The sequence below is a fragment of the Neofelis nebulosa genome, chromosome 2 (genome assembly GCF_028018385.1).
Source record: "Neofelis nebulosa isolate mNeoNeb1 chromosome 2, mNeoNeb1.pri, whole genome shotgun sequence".
Classification (NCBI taxonomy): domain Eukaryota; kingdom Metazoa; phylum Chordata; class Mammalia; order Carnivora; family Felidae; genus Neofelis; species Neofelis nebulosa.
This window is the reverse complement of record NC_080783.1, coordinates 94,354,650-94,375,228: the sequence shown is the minus strand read 5'-3', so window position 1 is coordinate 94,375,228 and position 20,579 is coordinate 94,354,650. Positions and strand designations below refer to the sequence as shown.

The window sequence follows — 20,579 nt, the reverse complement described above, 5'->3', positions numbered from 1 at the left end:
CACTTATACAAGTCCTCAGTGAATTTTTGTTGCTTGCTGGGTTACATAAGAAGTGGCATGAAGGTCCTGGAGTCATGAGTTTCCAAGGGAGTGTGACCCTGGGCCTGACAGCTGCTTAGCTTAGTCACATATCTTACATACTCTTGCAGTGGTGCATTTTGGATACAGTGGGTTTGAGTTGCCAAGGATGGCATGACTCTGCATGTCTGCAGGTTAGTGCCCAAGAGGTCAGAGAAGGCAATCTTCAGCACTTTAGAACCACATTTTATGTACCATTAATTTTTGACACTGGACCAAGGCATCCCTGTCATCTGTATCCAAGGGGCTCCTGGGTGGCCCAGTCAGTTAAGTGTCCAACTCTTGGTTTTGGCTCAGGTCGTGATCTCACGGTTCATGAGTTCGAGCCTCACATGAGGCTCAGCACTGACAGTGTGGAGACTGCTTAGGATTCTCTCTCTCTCTCTCTCTCTCTCTCTGCCCTCCTCAACTCATGCTTGCTCTCTCTCAAAATAAATAAACTTAAAAAAAGGAAAATAAAAATTTCCCAGAAATAAATGCATTTCTTGGTATACCCTTAAATTAATAGCTGACCCCTCAAACCAAAGGAACAGAATAGCCAGTAACTCCTCAAAGAGAGCCACCCCCCTTTCTCTCATTACCAATACTCTCTAGCCAGCTGTCCAAGGCTGCAGAATGTCCCTTTGCCAGCCAAGTCCGATCCCACCCTCAAAAATAAAAATTGCTGCTGCTTCTTCAGGGGGGTTGTAATTATAAGAGACTCAATTATGTAACAAATTATATGTATTATAAATATAAAAGACTCAATTATATAACAAATTGCTTAGAAATTATTATTTAAATTGTGTATTGGCAGGAATTGGATATTTGAATATAATGAGTGTCATTGATTATAAAAGCGTCTTCTCTAAGCTGATACAATAACCGCCTCTGTTGGTTTGCTGCTCAAAATACCAGCCATCTGGAAGACTCCAAAAATTTAGGTTTGTTTGAATCACGTTTGGAATATGTAAGGAGATTGGCTCCCTTTGTAGTTTCTGTTTTTGGGTGATAAGGCTCCCTAGAATAGATCCATAGCCCCAGCGTAGGGCGGTCGCTCTGGTAGGGCTTTCTGCCGGGGCAAGTGGGGCTGGTGCCCAAAGAACCAGGACAGTGCAGGGCTGGGAAGCCTATAGCCTGCAAGCCAGAAGACAGTGCCCTACACCTCGAGGCATTCAGTCCTCTCTCCCCCCCAACCTGCTCAGCCCACATGGGGAAGGAAAAGCATGCATCTGTTTGGTGGGCTGTGTTCTGTGCTAAACCCTCCATGGCTTTCTTGAAGGCTTGACACTTAGGGGTGGTGGATGCCAGGAGTGCGATAGAACGTTTGTCCTGTGTGAATCATTACTGTAGGGAGTTGTGGCAGGTCGGAAGAGACTGCCTGATTTAATGCAGAGGAGAATTAGGAAGAGCTCAAAGCCCTCAGCCCATCAACTGTCTGCTCTCACACCCAGAGCTCCTGATCGAACCAGGAGAGGAGTTTAGCAGCTAAGGGCATTCAGGTTTTTCCAGGATGACTTCAAGGAAACCTTGTCAAATAAGGGTCATGCTTTTGGCCACTGTGGACCTTATAGTCCAAGCATTGGCACACTTTTTCTGTAAAGGACAAGATGGTAAATGTTTTAAGCTTTGTAGGCCATAGAGTTCTGTTTCTTCTCTTTTTCTTTCTCCTTCTTCTTCATTGTTGTTGTTTAAACAACATGTTAAAAATGTAAAAGTCATTCTGCGCTTTTGGGTAATTAAAAAACAAGTGGTTGCTGAGTGGATGCCTCATATTGCACACTGGGTTCCCATCTTGTTTCCTTTCCTCCCTATTGAATCCCAGCAATTGGAGAAATTGAAGATATTTTGTGTTTTGTGGAGCCCTTGGCAACATATGGCCACTTGAGTGTTTTCTAAGGCTACTCTCTTGGTTCTGAGGGTTACTCTGCCAAGCCCTGTAGCAACCTTTGTGATCCACTCCCAAAGGAATGTGGCTGCCCCTTGGTTGGGAGAAAAACTCCTGAACCAGGGATTGCTCTCACCTGGACTGATTCTGAACATCTGCTGCTCCTCAGGTTTCTGTGTTTTTGGTCAAGAGGCCAGGATTGCATGGGGCACCTGGGTGGCTTAAGCATCTGACTTTAGCCCATGTCATGATCTCACAGTTCATCAGTTTGAGCCCTGCATTGGGTGAGCACAAGCCCTGCTTCTGGTGAGCATTAGACCTGCTTCGGGTGAGCCTCGCTTCTCTTTCTCTCTCTCTCTTTCTCTCTCTCTGCTCCTTATGTGATCCTTTCTCTTTCTGCCCTTTGCTCACTTGTGCCCCTGCCCCCGCAAAAAAAAAAAAAAAAAAAAAAAAAAAAAAGCAAACACACACACACACACACAAAGAAGAAGAAGCCAGGATTGCAGCGAGATCAGAAGCCTTGACTGCTCTTTCCCAAAACCATGGTTACCTTTTTAGACTCAGATATCTTGTGATTGGCTTCACCCTGTGCTTGCAGAAGGGTTTGTATTTGAGCCTCAGTCTAGGGGTTCCCATTCAACTCAGGATGTTTGGTTCTCTCCCAAGGTAATTTAAGGGTTACTTCCTTTCAGAGATTATATTTTTAAGATGGCAAGTTTGTCAGAGTACTCTTGGGCATCAGCTATAGAAATCACAGACTCTACTGGCTTGAATAGTAAGAAACATCATTATCTTGTATAACAAGAAGTCTTGAGGTAGGGTGCAGAGTTGGTTAATTTGGTAGTTCTCACTTGTCATTAAGGACCAAGTTCTTTCTTCTCTTCTCTGCCACATTCAGTGTGTTGTCTTTGTCTTTATATCAGCTTTGCTCATGAATGCAGGATGGCTGCCATAGATCCAGTTGTCACATCTCCATGACAATATCCAAGAGGAGAAAAGAAACTACATGGATCCCTTTCGTCCACAAGGAAAATTCTTCCTAGAGGCTTCTTACTTTCTTTCATCTTTCATTAGCTATGACTGTGTCCTGTAGGTTTAGATCAATTATGTCTCATCTTCTGGGGCTAGGACCACATATCCTGGGAGAATAAGGTTGTATTGAGGAGTTTAGCCACCTACATGACATCGGGGTTCTGTTGGGAGAAAAGAGAGGGAGAACATCCATTCAAAGTATGTTATGCAATAATGATTCCTCAGAATCTTCCCTCCTTGAGATGCTGAAGGACTCCGAGCCTTCTGAAGTTTTAAAAGGGAACTTTTAGAGAAGGCTAATTAAAAAAAAAATCATGGGAATACCTCGAGCTATTTTGTCTTGCCCTATCCTGCTGTTAGTCAAGAAGTATGGGTCTGTCTCAACTCACCCTTGACCCTTGGCATCATGGCTTTGAAGATAGCTAATTATAGTTTATTGAGCACCTACTATGCAGTGGTCCTAGTGGGAAGGACTTTACACATATGGTTCCTAATAATATGGCTATACTGGAAGGACTACATTATTATCTGCATTTTACAGATTGGGAATCTGCAACTAGACAAGTCTAGTAGCTTGCCTTTGACCACGCAGCCTGTATGTGTGGCTAGGCAAGGAGCCAGCAAGAATTTTTTGAGTATCCAGGCACTGCACTAGGTGCTGAGGATATAAAAAAGAATCAAGTCTGGTCCCTGTCCTTAGGGAGCACACAACATGCCCCTTTCTGGGAGGTTGCCCTAGATAATGTATGTCCCTTGTCTTGCCTGGAAAACAACTTTGAGTGGGTGAGAAAATTAGGCACTGCCATGTGCCTGCCACCTAAAAGCCCTCCTACCTTCTGCCATGAAGCCCAAAAGGACTAACTACGCTGAATAGTCTGGTAAACAGAGTCAAAGCATAGACTTTTGTGTCATACTGCCTGGGTTCAAATCCCATCTCTAGCATTTTCTGGGTGGATGATCACTGGCATGATATTCAACCTCTCAGTGGGCTTCTGTGAGTCTAGATGAAGGAGACCCTCTAAAAGCACAGAAGACCTCAGTAAAAATCGTCAGTTATTATTAGCAACGTATATTGCTTTTAAATGCACTTGTCTTATCATGTAAAGATTATCAGAGGCCTGGCTTCCCTACCCGCCTTAGTCTCACAGCATCTCACATCCTCCCCCAGGCTCGGACACGAGTGTCACAGGCTGCAGCTTGCAGGCTGTTCTGGATAGCACCTGGCGCTTTGAAGTGCTTGATACAAGCTCGGTAGTGTGAATGGTGGTGTGAATGGCAAGCTCTGGCAGCCAGTTCTTCCTGAAGCTTTGACCTGCTTCTGCATGCTGGCTGCAGAGGGAGTCTGTGGAACAGACAACAAGCTCTTAGCTGCCTCTTTGGGGGCACTGGCCCACTCTTGGCTTTCTTATGCTGTTTATAAATACAGCCCACTATGCCAAGTGTCCTCAGATGGAGACGTGACAGAACGTGGGCAGGGGAATCCTCACGTGGGGCTCTTGTCTCATTGCAGGTTCAGACTGGGCCATCAGGAAGTCGCCTAGCCTTGGTTTCCTCTCCTCTGAACTGGGAGGGCCTTATCAAGCCTGCAGTCTCATTGAAAAATCCCCTGGGGAGCGGAAACAGAGATGGGTGCCTGGGAGAAATAGGGCAGCCTGGACCTGCCTCACAGGCAGCTGGCGTTGAGGAGTGTGCTCCATGGCCCGGGACATAGCTCATCCATCTGGAAAAGCTGCTGTTGGGGGTGCCTGCTGCCCAGGAGGCCAAGCAGCCTAATCGATCTTTGGGAGATAATTAAGGCCCACAAAGCCTTGCCGGGCTCTATCGGTGCAAGGTGCTATTAAGAACAAGATAAAAGCTTAGAGCCTTGATTGAATCTTGAAAACAAGGCCCTTGTGGGCATTTTTCTTTGTCATTGTGTCATGGGAGAAAAGAGAGTCCCAGGGAAGGGGGAGGAAGATGAAGGAGCAGAGGGAAAAGCAGTGTTTGAGACCATGAAAAAGAGCGAAACTTCTAGGGTGCCCTGAGCTTTTTTGTTTTCTTTTTTGTAGTAAAGGGGAACACTGTGAGGGACAGGTGGCACGTCTGGGGGTGACACCACACAGCACCCTTTCCTTTGGTTGCCATTGTCTCATCCTGACCATCATGCCTGCAGCAGGAGCTTGTTCCTTCAGAGGGGACTCTACTGTCACGCTCTCCTGGGGATGGCTTTGCAGTAACCCCGGGCCACGGTCTGCCTTTCCTTCCCCTTCTGCATGGCTTTGCTTCCATGTTTGTAAGGGGGGTGGGTCTGCTTAGGAAAGCCTTGGATGGACCAGCCTCCCCTCTGGCCCTCAGAACTTTATTGAGCATTTGCTCTCCTTTTACTGCTTTGCCTTTGGGAAAGCCTGCTCTCAAGGCTGAAATCCAGCTGAAGAGATCTGATTTCTCAGAAGCCATTTTGATCTTTTCACTTCAAAGGGAGTCCTTTTCACGCCTGAGCCCCAGTTTGGTGGCCCCAGACCTGCCCCTTTGGGCTGCGGGTCTGGATGAGGCCCTTGGTCTCTTCCTTACTTCCTGCATGTGGAGCCCAGGATCCCAGCACTGGGGCTGCCTGGGAAAGCTTGAAGAAGTGGGATTTTTTCCCCCCTGTCCCTGGTCTCTGGCCCCTTCAGATGTGCTGTGTTTTCGTCTGAGTCTACTCCACTTATGTTTCTATTCCCAAAGTCTTCCTACCACCGTCCTCATTCATTTTATCAAAACATGGTCTGGAAGCTGGGGCTGACCTTAACTTTGGGGGTCTTCTCCTTCAAAGAGGCTTCCCTGCTAGGTCCTACCCTCCCTTGCCCTCACCTAAGGTGAGATGCCCTTCCTCTGGGCTTGCACTGTGTTCTGTAATGCTCTGCAACTTCCCCGATTCAGTTCCTATCACATTTTGCATAGTTACCCCTTTCTTGTCTGTGACCCTCAAGAGATGGTGAGGTCCTTGAAGAAAGTGGCTGTTCCTCTTTTATTCTTCCACCTTGATCCTAACTTCAAGCACAATGCCAACACAGTAGGCTCTCAACCTGCAATGCATAATGCATGTCCAGTGAACTAATGAATTCTTTCCTGCAGTTCTTTCAAGCCATCCTAGGATTTGGCTGAGGTGGGTCAGGGGCAATCCAGCTTGGTGGAAGGGAGAGACGGTGGGCAGGGGGAGGGGGGAGGGGCATTCTCCTCTCGTACCACCTCCCACCCACCAGGTAATTTCCAGACCCAGCTCCTGCTTTGTCTACAGCAAGTTTACTTTGATCCGTCTTATATTTATATAGACATATATTAAATTACATATTATGCATATCACATGTAACACACATAATATATATATAGTATATATGTAACATATCATGTATAGTATAATGTGACATATATATGATGCACACACATACATATAAAGATATTTTATCAAAAGGGTTCTGTTTTTAAAAAGTTTGAAAACCAAGAACTTGAACTTTTTTGCTTGATGTTCATTATTTATTTTTGAGAGAGAGACAGAGCACGAGCAGGGGAGGGGCAGAGAGAGAAGGAGACACAGAATCCAAAGCAGGCTCCAGGCTCTGAGCTGTCAGCATAGAGCCCACCATGGGGCTTGAACCTATGAACTGTGAGATCAATGACCTGAACCAAAGTCGGACACTTAATTGACTTAGCCACCCAGGTGCCCCAGGACCTTGAACTTTTAATTGGGGGTTTCTCTCTTAGGGCATTTGCTTTTGAAGCCATTACTAATTACCACTTGGAGAATGGAAAGCTTTGTCACTGCTGAAAGCATTTTAGGATTTTACTGAGCTGATGGAGGCATTCCTTTTGCGATAGTGATTTTCTTCTGGCATACGGACTCCCCCACCACCACTGCCCCCCACATCAACAGTCCTGGCCGGTGTTAAGGAATGGAGAAGGAGTTGGATTATTGGAAGCCACAAAGCCATTAATGTCATTTGTTCCGGAGGGTTTTGCTTATTGTTGTTTTGTTCAGCCTCAGGCCAGCTGGGAGGCCAGTGTTGACCAGGTTGATGTGTGAGGGATGGGAATCCTCCCAGACATAGGCAAAGTGCCTGTTTCTCTTGCTGACCTGTGAGGGGGCAGCTGGTTGTCAGCTCTTGACCTCCTTTCTCTGAACTGCTTCCCCCTCTCCTCTGAATTCCTCCACCTCTTTCCTTCTTCCTAGATGCTGAGTCCTTCTATCACAAGGTTCGCTGTGGGCTTGTCCTTCCTAGTACAAGAGCCTAAGTTCTGGCTTAGGGAACTTGACTCCTTACCAAAATCGGACGAGCTTCTTTCCCATGGTGCAATAGTGGCCAAGCACTGAACTGGGAGTCCTAGAACCTGGTCTTGAGTCTTGATTACTCACCAGCCATGGGACCTCAGGTTAGTCACACATTCTCCAGAGTCTTGGTAAATGGGAATAATCACCATGGTCTTCTTACCATGAGATGAGCTTCATCTGAAACCCTCAGTCAGTCTTTCTCAGCTTTTCCTGCAATTTGATTCCTCTGTGGAGATTTTAGTATTCCAATTCCCAGGTCAAGCCCCCAAACCAATTAAATCAGACTTTTTGGTATTGAGACCCAGAAATTAGTATTTTTTAAAACTCTAGAGATAATTCTAAAATGCAGCTAAGGCTGAGAACCACTGTTTAAGGTTCACTCAAAATACAAGCAGATTCTGAACTTCCATCTGAAACGAATTGCTTTCCATCTGAAAGCAGAAAATGTCTGAAAACTAATCTGTGGTAGTTCTCAGTCCTGATTTGATTCAGAATCTCTTTAAGAATCTCCTGAAAGTTGTATATCCATTTCCTCAGGAATGAACATACTCACAAAAGATTGCATGTAATTTCAGCATATAACGTCACCTTCTTAGTGACATTGCCTGCTACAACATAGCACCTCTCCACACCCACGTGCATTTCCTATCCTCCTGCCACATTTCATGCTTTCTCTGTAACCTTTATCATGGTTTGCATGAATATCTTCAAGTCCCTCACTATGCCAAAGTTTCTCAAGGTGTGGTTCCAGGACCACCTTTATTTAATCAAGATATGCAGGATGGGATCCGGGAATCTGTGTTTGCAGAAGCCCCCTGAGTTTCTCCTGAACACTGAAGCTTGAGAGCCACTGGGCTGGAGCCCAGAATTCTTGAGTCAGTATGTACAGGGGAAAATTTGTTGCTATCTCTTTTAGGCCACGTATTTGTTCCTCCAGACCCTGCCCTTCAGTTGGGAATCCCATCTCCCTCAGCATATCAGTGATCTTGGGTCGATTTTCTGATGTTCCAGAGAGATCCTAGGTATTTTCCAGTTTACCTTAGAAGCTTGTGGGAATGTGGCTGTCTCACTTGTATGATTTGAGGGGCTTGGATTAAGGTCCTCTATTTGATGGGAAAGTTATCCACTTATTTCACCTGGAATTCCATCACTGTCCAGTCATTCTTCTTAAACTCCAGCATCCACCTCTAGTACAATAGGTAACAAAAACCATGAACAACAGGTATATTTGATTCCATCTCTCTGATCCAAGTTTTCCATTGGCTTCTTATCACCTACAGGGGGAAGCATATCCCTATTTTTTGTTACCGAGAGGCTCTTCAATATCTGGCTCACCTCTCCAGCCTCTGTGCCCGCTGCCCTCACTACGCACTCCAGTGGGACTTAACTGCATGTTGTTCTTGGAATCACATACCCGTTCCTTCCCTGGGTATCCTCTGAGATTGTTCTTATATCTCTTTACACATGTCACTCCACTCCCCAGACTCTCAGATGACTCAGAATGCAAGCCAAGTCCTCTTGTGGCCTCCAAGGCCCTGCAGGATCTGTCCATCACTCTCCTTATCTCTCTGCCCTCATGTTCTGCTACTCCCCTGGGTTAGTTTCCCAGTGTAACAAAGGTCTGCAAACTGGGCGGCTTGAAACAATGGAAATTTATTCTCTCATGGTTTTGAGGGCTAGAAGTCCCAAACCAAGGTGTTGACAGGGCCACCGTCCCTCTGTTACTTGAAGGGAAGGATCCTTCTATGCCTCTTTCTAGCTTCTGATGGTTTTCATGTGTCATTCATTGCTTTGCGGGGGCAGTGCTCTAATCTCTGCCTCTGTCATCACATTGCTTTCTCCCTGCTTGTCCCTGTGTCTTCATATGGCCATCTTTTTATAAGAACAGCAGTCACATTGGAGCAGAGACCACCCTGCTCCTGTAAGACCTCATTGTAACTAATTATGTCTGCAATGACCCTGTTTCCAAGTAAGGTCCCATTCTGAGTTTACTGGAGGTTAGGACTTCGAAACATCATTTTTGGGGGGACATAATTCAATATGCAACACCACCATCTTCTTCATTCTGTTTTAGTCCCACTGGCCTGAAAATGCCAGATTTAGCAAACAGAAATTACAGGATACCTCGTATGTCCCAAATGTTGCCTGGAATTTTTTTTTTTTTTTTTTTTTTGGTATAAATATGTCCTGTTTGATATCTGGGACATACCTATGCTAAAAAAATGTATATGTTGTTTTTCTGAAATTCAAATTTAACTGGGCATTCCATATTTTATCTGGCAGCCTGTATTCCTTGTTCCTTGAACACAGCAAGCATGCTCCCACCTCAAGGTATTTGTTCTGGCTATTCCCTCTGCTCTGGGATGCTCATTTTCTCATTGCCTTTCTGAATACCTGTCCCTCATATACATACTTCCTGTCCTCCTTTCTTGCTTTAATTCTTTCCTTTAATCCCTTGTCACTATCTATATGTTTTACCTGCTGATTGTGTTTATTGTTGTTACCCCCAGTAGAATTTAAGACTGATGCTTCTGTTCACTGCCATCCCCCCAGGGCCAAGAACAGTGTCTGGCACATAGTTCAGGAAATGTTTATGGAATGGATGAGGAAATGAATCCTTTCACTTTTGCTCAAGCACTGGAGAGTGGGCGTCTGTGGGCTTTGCTTACCTAGGGTGAACCTTCTGGTAGAAGTGCCCCTCCCTTGCTCTCGGTAGAAGTGGTTTAGAAAAGTCCCGGCCCAAACTCCAGATTCATAGGTATAGCATGATGCGGGCCAACCTGTCAATTCCATCCACTTGGCTGTGGCCATTGGTTCAGGGATGGGAACAGGACCCCAGTTAGACTCATTGGAGCCAGTCCTAGAATTTCTGCTGGAACTACTAAGATAGAGAGCCCTCTCTTCCTACCGGTGTTTCTGAGAGGAACAGGATGTCAGGTGGAGCTGCTGATAGCCATCTTATCACCATAGAGGAAGAGCAAGGGGTCAGATCCTGGCCAAGTGCCTTTGTGTGATCTTTCAGGCCTGACCATAGGCAATTACAAAGGTGTTATGTCAGCTTGGGTTGTTATAACACAATACCATAGACTGGGTGGCTTCAACAACATACATTTATTTCTCATGTTTCTACAGGCTTGGAAGTTTAAGATCAAAGTGCTGGTGAATTCTGTTTCTGGTGAAGGCCTGCTTCCTGGCTTACAGACAGCTACCATCTCCCTGTGTGCTCACATGACCTCTTTGTGAGTATGTACACATAGACAGAAAGAGAACTCTGGTTTCTTTTCCTCTTCTTATAAGGACACTAATCTCGTCATGGGGAGCCCCACACCCACCATCTGATTTAACTCTACCTTCCAAAGAAAGGCTCTACTGCCAAAGGCCATCACATTGAGGGTTAGAGCTTCAGCATATGAATGGGGGCCGGACACACAAACGTTATTCCATAACACCTTATCTGGCAGGTCTCCTAGGGTAAGGCTGCCCTTCCTACACCAGATTTGGTGCACAGCCAATGCGTGGTAGGCTATGAAGAGAGTTGCAGTCAAGGACTAGGCCCCTGTGGCCAGCTAGTCTCTTATGCTTGCTTGCATTACTGGTCCAGGCACCTCCATCAAAGGCCTCTCTTGTGGGGAGGAGGTTACAATTAGGCTGAAGCCTTGTTGTGGGAAGGGGAAACTTGAAGACACTTTTTTCCACTCTGAACTTGGTACTCGGGACTTTCCTACTAGGTATCCCTGTTCCCCTTGGCCCCAGATCCATAGAAAAGCAGGAACCTATTGTTTGGGGCTCTCTAAGCAGTGAGCCAATTCCTCCCAGGTGTACTGATGCAGCTGGCCTTCCCCAGGTACTGTTACATGGGGAAAAATGGAACACTGGGGAGCCAGCTCTTTAGCTTCTTCCTTACACTATGGCAGTAAGTAAATAAAGCCTTGATTGTTCCTTTCATTTTGACTTGTCTTAATTGACTGCTTTGCCACCTGGCAGATCAACTCAGCCCTTGGCAGTCTGCTTGAGAATGGAACCAACACAGAGGAAACACAGCTGAGAGACAAAGAGGGGTAACTGGGCCTCTATCACATCACCTCAGTGCCCCTAAATCTAGTTGTACTGGAAGCCATTGTGACTCTTAGACCTTTTAGTTTTTGAGCATAAGGCAATTAGATGTGTTTTTGTGTCAGTGAATCCTGAGTCAAGTACATCCCCTCAGTGCCCCATCCCCAGTAGAACTCAGGAACTCCTGTTCTCTGTGTACTTGCCTTCACCATGGTCCAGATCAGCCTGTCCTATTCTGCTTCATGTGCTTGCCTCTTCAAGAGATACCTTCTCTTAGAAGCTAGGGGCGTGGCTTCTCTTTTTCTGTCTTTTTTTAAATCCCCATAGAATCAGACAAAAAAACTGTAAGAATGAGGACTTATGAAGAATGAAACTCCAGTGGGCTATTTATAATCAATTAGGTGATTATAAATAGGATGAAAACTCTTCTTAATATTGAAAAAATTTACATTAAAAACTTTTTTTTTAATCCACTTGGGGAATCAAATCGGTGTCAGGTGATAAAATCTGTATTAGTCATTTTTGCTGCATAATAAATTATCCAAAATCTCATAGGCTTAGAACAACCAACATTTATCATCTCAGTTTCTCAGAGCCTGGAGTCAGATACAGCTTAGCTGGGTCCCCTGTTTCTGGATTTCTGACAAGGCTATGATTATTGTATCACTGAAGCTGCAGTCATTTCAAGGCTCAACGGGGAAAGGATCCACCTGTAAGCTCACTTATGTGGTTGTTTGCAAACCTCAGGTCCTCAGCATCTTTTGGCTAGAGACATCAGTACCTTGCCACACGGGCCTCTCCATAGGGCTGCTCACAACATGGCACTTGGCTTCCTTCAGAGTAATGAAAGAAGAAAAGAGAGAGAGATCCAAGATGGTGGTCACAGTCTTTTTATGATCTAATCTCAGAAACAATATCACAACATTATCCCCATATTCTATTTGTCAGAAATTAGTCACTAGGTCCACCCCACACTCAAGGAGAGATTATTATATAAGGGCCTGAATACCAGGAGGCAGGGATCATTGGGAGTTATCATAGAGGTTGCCTACCCCAAGATTCACATTCCTTCCACATGCAAAATACCTACCATATCCTACCAAGGTCCCTAAAATCTCATATTATCACATCACTTCAAAGTCCAAAACAGCATCTAAATTAAGTTCCGGTGTGGATGAGACCCAACTGTGGTGTCTTAAATACAGATCTTCTTTATCTGCAGACCAGTGGAACTAATGAAGTAAGTTATCTGGCCCCCATCTATAGTTGTTGGGCTGGAAGACATTCCTGTCCAACATGGTGGAAAATTGGAGACATAAGAGTTCATTGGTCATGGAAATTCTGAAAGCCAGCCACACAAGTGCTGGACATTTCTTAATTAGATCCCAAGGCCTAGGATTAATTCTCCATGGCTCTTGGCTTCACTCTCTAGGCAATTGACTCTGCCCTCGCAGTCATCTTTTCTTTTTTATGGAAGGTAGCACATTTTTTTTTGTAGCTGAGCAGCAATCTCAGCCTGCTTCTTGCCAGTAGAACTCTGGAGGTTGAAAACGTCTCCTCATTCTGTACTGTCTCTTTCTCCTGCAGTCCAAGTTGGCAATGTTTCTAAAAATATAAGGCTTTAAAGACACTTGGAGGTCTCTTGTGAATCTCTTTGGGGTTCACTCCATTAGGCAAAAGCCATACGTACAAATTTCTTTGACATAAGCCCCATCTGCTTTTGATGAGATGGCTGAGGTCCAACACCCTTAACTTTCTAGAGATCCTATAGTTTGATTGAGAGGATTTGTGAGGCAAACCCTTAATCCCTTGAGATATTATAAGAAATATGTGTTTGGTCTCTATCCCTAGCTCCTGGGCAGGACTCCTTAGGATATTATCTTTATAATGTCCTAAGGGATAATAGCAGTAGGAATATATTTTGTTATAATATTTGGTTTTTGTTCCTAGCTTCTGAAACAGCTCCAGACTGATAAAGCTGAAAGGAGCACCTTATGTTAATGAGGTGAATTTTGGAAAGTCCCTAAGGATAAGTGGCTGGTTGCCAGGGGAAACAACCACATGATTAGAGAGTTAGAACTTTCAGCCCCACCTCCTGAATTCCAGGGGCCACTAAAGGCCAATGGTTTAATCAATCGTGCCTATGCAATGAAGCCTCCATAAAAATCCTGACCAAAGGGGTTCAGACAGCTTCTGGGTTGGTGAACACATGGTGGTGCTGGGAGGTGGTGCCCTTGGAGAGGACATGGAAACTCTTGTCCCTTCCCACATTCCTTATCCCATGTGTCTCTTCTAGTTGGCTGTTTCTGAGTTGTATTCTTTATAATAAAAGGGCAATACTAAGTAAAGTGCTTCCTTGAGGTCTGTGAACCATTCTGGTGAATTATTGAGCCTGAGAAAGAGGTTGTGGGAACCCCCCCCCCATTTACAATTGGTTGGTCAGAAGTATAGGTGACAGCCAGGACTTGAGATTGGTGTCTGAAGTGGGAGGGGGAAGTTTTGTGGGACTGAGCCCTTGACGTGTGGGGTCTGCACTAATTCCAGGCTGTTAGTGTCAGAATCTGGTTAAATTGTAGGACACCCAGTTGGTGTCCTATGAGAACTGGAGAGTTGCTTGGTGTGGAAAACCCACACATCTGGTGTCAGCAGTGTTATAAGTAGATGGAAACAGGACTATTTCTTCTTCTTTAAGGGGGCCTTCGTAGACTGTGAGGCACTATCTTTGATCTTTCTGAGGTCTTAAAAAGTTTTACTTTTATATATGCTCAGTTTCATCTTTAGACACTGTTTTCCTGGTAGTGTCTTTGGATTTGACATTTGCTTGGATGCTGTCTGGAGAGGCTGAAAATTTTCAAAACGCTTTTTTTTTTTTTTTTTTTTTTTTGTTGAGTGGTGGGAACTATAACAGTTTATTTCTTTCCTCCTTCATTTGGCTATAAGTAGCAAAAAGACATCAAGTGGTACCTCCATCACTTTGGAAACACCGCTTAACTTGATGACCCAGTTCATTAGGAATATTTCTACTTTCAATGTAACTGCAGGTAAGTGTTGCTAAACTTCCTGCTATTACATTATGGTCTATCTTCCTGTAGTTTACAACAGTATCTCATTTCCTCCTGAGACCTCACCAGCAGTATCTCCAATACCAAGATTTCTACTAACAGTCTATTCAAGAAATTTAGGTTTTCTTTAACATGCTCCCCAAATTCCTTTAGCCTCTGTGCACTGCTGGGTTCCAAAGCCTCTCTCACACATATTTGTTCCAAGAACCAAAAATCTGTATTAATCCCTTTTCTCATCTTACCTTCACAGTCAACTATTCTCACATATATGAAGCATCATTTTGTTTGCGAAGATTTCTCACAAAATTATACTCTTGTTGCATGAGCATACATTTTTACTCTCTTAAATGGTATTGTTTTAGATATCTCATTCTGTTTCTCATTCTTTTCAATCATCACCATGCTTTCAAGCTCCATCCATGTTGCGATGTGGACATCTCATCAGTGGCTTCCAACTGTGGGTAATACACGATGGTTACTCCTCCCCCGCCCCATGTTTTATATGTCCAGTGCCCTAGGGATGAGCATCCAGATTATCTCCACTTGCATGCCATCATCACAAATAATGTGGTCATGAGCATCCTAATCCAGAGACTCTTATGAATCTGTGTGAGGATTTCTTTGTGATATATGCATACCCAGAAGTGAAATTAATGACACTTAGGATATAGGTAGGCTTACTTTGACTAGGAAGTGCCATATTACCCACAATCTTCATGCGCTAGTCTTCATTCCCATCAGCTATGCATCAAGGAACTCATTATGCCACATCTAGGCTGACACTCAGTATCATCATCCAGTTTAAAAATTTTTTTCAGTCTATTTGGTATGAAATCGTATCTCATTTTGATTGGCATTTTCCCTGACAATTGATGAGTTTGAGCATCTCTTCAGATACTTTGGGCTTTCATCTTCCACACACTGTCTGCTCATATCCTTGTTTGTATCCTTGATCTTTAAGATCAGAGAGCAGGTATGATTTCTTCTGCATTCTCCGTTGCTCCCAGCAGCACTGGTGGGTATTGATTGATGATTGATGAGAAGGTCAGTGTGACTGTGTAATTTGAGCTTCTGGATTTTCGAGGCCTACTTTTCCTCCACAGAGCCTGAGGTGTTTGCCTGTATTCATTCAGAACACATTCATCAAATGACTACCCCATGCCAAGTCTTCCTGTGCAACTCTCCCTCCCGGCAAAGCCCAAATGACCTGTCAGTCACTCTATCAATTGAACAGAAGAATGAAACTTGTCACACTAGTCATCTGGCATCGGACAGATTCTAGTAACATTTTAGAGGTCCTTTTTTTTTTTTTTTTAATTTTTTTTTTTAACGTTTATTTATTTTTGAGACAGAGAGAGACAGAGCATGAACGGGGGAGGGTCACAGAGAGAAGGAGACACAGAATCTGAAACAGGCTCCAGGCTCTGAGCTGTCAGCACAGAGCCTGACGCGGGGCTCGAACCCACGGACCGTGAGATCATGACCTGAGCCGAAGTCGGATGCTTAACCGACTGAGCCACCCAGGCGCCCCATTAGGGGTCCTTTTATAGGCTCAAATACTCTATGATCATCTGATTCTAACTTACTGTCTAGTTGATTTTTTTCTTTTGTTATTTTTTTGTAAGATTTTTTTTTAAAGGTTTATTTGTTTTTGAGAGAGAGAGAGAGAGCATGAGCTGGGGAGGGACAGAGAGAGATGGGAACATAGGATCCAAAGTGAGCTCCAACAGCAAGCTTGATGTGTGGCTTGAACTCAGGAACCATGAGATCATGACCTGAGCTGAAGTCAGACGCTCAACTGACTGAGCCACCCAAGTGCACCTCTTTTATTGTTATTTATTTATTTATTTATTTATTTATCTTTCATATGAAACTTCTTTTTTTTTTTAATTTTTATTTAATTAATTTTTTTTCAACGTTTTTTAATTTATTTTTGGGACAGAGAGAGACAGAGCATGAATGGGGGAGGGTCAGAGAGAGAGGGAGACACAGAATCGGAAACAGGCTCCAGGCTCCGAGCCATCAGCCCAGAGCCTGACGCGGGACTCGAACTCACGGACCGCGAGATCGTGACCTGGCTGAAGTCAGACGCTCAACCGACTGCGCCACCCAGGCGCCCCTTTAATTTATTTTTTAAATTTACATCCGAGTTACTTAGCATATAGTGCAACAATGATTTCAGGAGTAGATTCCTTAATGTTCCTTACCCATTTAGCCCATCCCTTCTCCCACAACTCCTCCAGCAACCCTCTGTTTGTTCTCCATATTTAAGAGTCTCTTATGTTTTTGTCCCCCTCCCTGTTTTTATATTATTTTTTCTTCCCTTCCCTATGTTCATCTGTTTTGTATCCTAAGGTCCTTATATGGGTGAAGTCATACGATATTTATCTTTCTCTGACTGACTGATTTTGCTTAGCATAATATCCTCTAGTTCCATCCATGTCATTGCAAGGGGCAAGATTTCATTCTTTTTGATTGCTGAGTAATACTCCATTGTATACATATATGCCACATCTTCTTTATACATTCATCATCGATGGACACTTGGGCTCATTCCATACTTTGGCTATTGTCGATAGTGCTGCTATAAACATTGGAGTGCATGTGTCCCTTTGAAACAGCACACCTGTATCCCTTGGATAAATACCTAGTAGTGCAATTGCTGGGTCATAGGGTAGTTCTATTTTTAATTTTTGAGGAACCTCCATACTGGTTTCCAGAGTGGCTGCACCAGTTTGCATTCCCACCAGCAGTGCAAAAGAGATCCTCTTTCTCCGCATCCTTGCCAACATCTGTTGTTGCCCAAGTTGTTAATGTTAGCCATTCTGCCAGGTGTGAGGTGGTATCTCATTGTGGTTTTGATTTGTATCTCCCTGATGATGAGTGATGTTGAGCTTTTTTTTCATGTGTCGGTTGGCCATCTGGATGTCTTCTTTGGAGAAGTGTCTATTCATGTCTTTTGCCCATTTCTTCACTGGATATTGTTTTTTGGGGGTTGAGTTTGATAAGTTGTTTAAAGATTTTGGATACTAACCTTTTATCTGATACGTCGTTTGCAAATGTCTTCTCCCATTCCATCGGTTGCCTTTTAGTTTTGCTGATTGTTTCCTTCACTGTGCAGAAGATTTTTATTTTGATGAGGTCCCAATAGTTCATTTTTGCTTTTATTTCTCTTGCCTCTGGAGATGTGTTGAGTAAGAAGTTGCTGTGGCCAAGGTCAAAGAGGTTTTGGCCTGCTTTCTCCTTGAGGATTTTGATGGCTTCCTGTCTTACATTTAGGTCTTTCATCCATTTTGAGTTTATTTTTGTGTATGGTGTAAGAAAGTGGTCCAGATTCATTCTTCTGCATGTTGCTGTCCAGTTTTCCCAGTGGCCAGTTCCCAGTGCTGAAGAAACTGTCTTTATTCCATTGGATATTCTTTCCTGCTTTGTCAAAGATTAGTTGGTCATACGTTTGTGGGTCCATTTCTGGGTTCTCTATTCTGTTCTACTGATCTGAGTGTCTGTTCTTGTGCCAGTACCATACTGTCTTGATGATTACAGCTTTGTAGTATACCTTGAAGTCCAGGATTGTGATGCCTCCAGCTTTGGTTTTCTTTTTCAAGATCGCTTTGGCTATTCAGGGTCTTTTCTGGTTCCATACAAATTTTAGGATTGTCTGTTCTAGCTCTGTGAAGAATGCTGGTGTTATTTTGATAGGGATTGCATTGAATATGTAGACTGCTTTGGGTAATATCAACATTTTAACAATATTTGTTCTTCCTCTCCAGGAGTGTGGAATATTTTTCCATTTTTTTGTGTGTTTTATTGTTATTTTTAACTGCCATGTGCCTAAAGCAAGGCAAGATCCAAGGAATCTTGGCTATATGTTTGCAAATCAACAGCCTTTTGTTAAGGGTCTCTGCTTGTGAGGCACAATCCCACCTCTTTTGAAATATGACTGCTGAAAACTGTCACAGACTTCATAGTCAAAAAGTAAACTCTCCTTACTGTACTTGCTACAAAGTTCACAAGTCTCAGTGTGACAACATTTATCTGCTTTTCCAGAGAGAATAAGTGTTCTGAGCCTAACCTAACTACTCTCACACCACCCACTCCAGGTAGGCTTAGGATCCCAAATCTGTAAGTTACCTCTACCTCATATTGTAATTGTCTGTTTATTTGTTCTTCTTCCTCTAGATCTGGGACACATTGAGGACATAGACTGTGTCTTATTCATTTGTTTAGTTTACTGTACTTACCAAGGCATTTGTCACAGAGCAAGTGTTCAATAAACATTTATTGATTGAACAAATGGACACATGAAAAACTGTTTATTGAGCACCTACATGCCACACACTGTGTAAGGTTCTGGGAATTCATTGATGAGTAACACACAGTTTAATTATAAAATAGTGTGGAAAAGGTACAGAGGAGGGGTGCCACATCTTATGGGGAGGTGAACTTCAAACAAATAAGGAATGCCATTTGTAACACTCATCTTCATCTCCAAAAGAGTTCTTCTGCCTTAAATTCTGGATATGGCTTGTACTGGACTTGGAGGAAATATGCTTTCTCTGTGTGCAGATGTGTGAGAGGTGTGGATGTGGATGCTGCCTGTCCAAGTGTGCCTGCTCCATCCTAGCCTGAAGTTAGTACAGGGAGGCCAAAGGCTATTTTCCCACCTTCCAAAGGGGCTTGATCAAATGGTTGGGCTATCTATAGAGCCGTCTGGGGCTGGAGTGCGGACAAACAAGTGAGCATCACAACATTGGACCCTTAATTCCTTTGGTATGTGATCCAACAATTGGGAAAACCTGAGTTGGCCTAGGAGTGAGCTTTCCCAGCTCCATCTCAAATCCATGTCAATTTTCAACACTTTAGTCAAGTGAAAGGGACTTGGGTCAAGGTCTGTCTAAAAGATTGGGCTTTGAGGGAAAGTTAGATAAGTAAGTTTGCTGAAAGGTCTAGTTATATACCTCTTGGAAAACATGCTAGCCAGACCTCTGCAGGGACCTCATCCCACTTCACATCAGCTCAGCGAGAGGATTTAAAAAAAAAAAATTTTTTTTTTAATGTTTATTTGAGACAGAGAGAGACAGAGCATGAATGGGGGAGGGCCAGAGAGAGGGAGACACAGAATCCGAAGCAGGCTCCAGGCTCTGAGCTGTCAGCACAGAGCCCGACGCGGGGCTCGAACTCACAGACCGCGAGATCATGACCTGAGCCGAAGTCGGACGCTCAACCAACTGAGCCACCCAGGCACCCCTCAGTGAGAGGATTTTTAACAGTGATTCCTAAAATGGACAATAGATGTAGGGCAGAGTCGGAAAGCATGCTACATTTGGCATTATGTATTCCACAGAAAAACAAAAACTAATTTCTTTGTTCTCACTTTAAAAGATACTTCTTATATAAAAGGTTTCTTTGCAAAGAATCACTTAATAGTTGGTAGTTGAGGGGCGCCTGGGTGGCTCAGTTGGTTAAGCGGCCGACTTCGGCTCAGGTCATGATCTCGTGGTCCGTGAGTTCGAGCCCCGCGTCGGGCTCTGTGCTGACAGTTCAGAGCCTGGAGCCTGTTTCAGATTCTGTGTCTCCCTCTCTCTGACCCTCCCCTGTTCATGCTCTGTCTCTCCCTGTCTCAAAAATAAATAAAACGTTAAAAAAATTAAAAAAAAAAAAAGTTGGTAGTTGATCAAGCGAAACAAATTTGGGCTCTCTTGAGCAAATCCCTAAAGAGATTTCCTTCATTTTCATATCTGTGGATTTTGGAGAGTGGAATCTAATGTGAAATGATCTTCAATAAATTTTTTTCATTGATATTCTACAGGGCAGAGTTCTTTTATCTTTATTTGCTCCATAATCTTGAGGCACTTGCTCAATAACCACAGTGTGGGCTTCAGTTAAATATGCAATTCCTGCCTCTGCCATTCTTTTTTTTTAAAAATGGAACTAGTTTGCTTGTGTGCAGTTAATTCTACTTTTTATGTACTTAACCACTGATAACTAGGATCTAGTGCACATGAATTTCCCTTTTTTGTTTGTTTGCTTGGGTTCTGTGAGCTTTTCCATCATAAACCAAAATAGCCAATAGCAGATGAATTGATGAATGCTACCACTAACAATAACTGGGCAATGTGAGGACAACCAGTAGAGCAGGGGTTGGCAAATATCTTCTGTAAAGGGTCAGACAGTAAATATTTTAGGCTTTGTGAGTCATTAT

The 20,579-nt window shown here is 43.7% G+C and overlaps 1 long non-coding RNA gene across 1 annotated transcript in view; it reads left to right on the top strand.

Annotated features, from left to right (window-relative positions):
• Positions 1 to 10,690, top strand: part of LOC131503770 (uncharacterized) — a 259,902-nt gene extending 249,212 nt beyond the window's left edge. The window contains exon 5 of the long non-coding RNA XR_009257590.1: positions 10,395 to 10,690. This is a non-coding gene — a long non-coding RNA (uncharacterized LOC131503770). The remainder of the gene's footprint in view (positions 1 to 10,394) is intronic.
• The last annotated feature ends 9,889 nt before the right edge of the window (positions 10,691 to 20,579 follow it).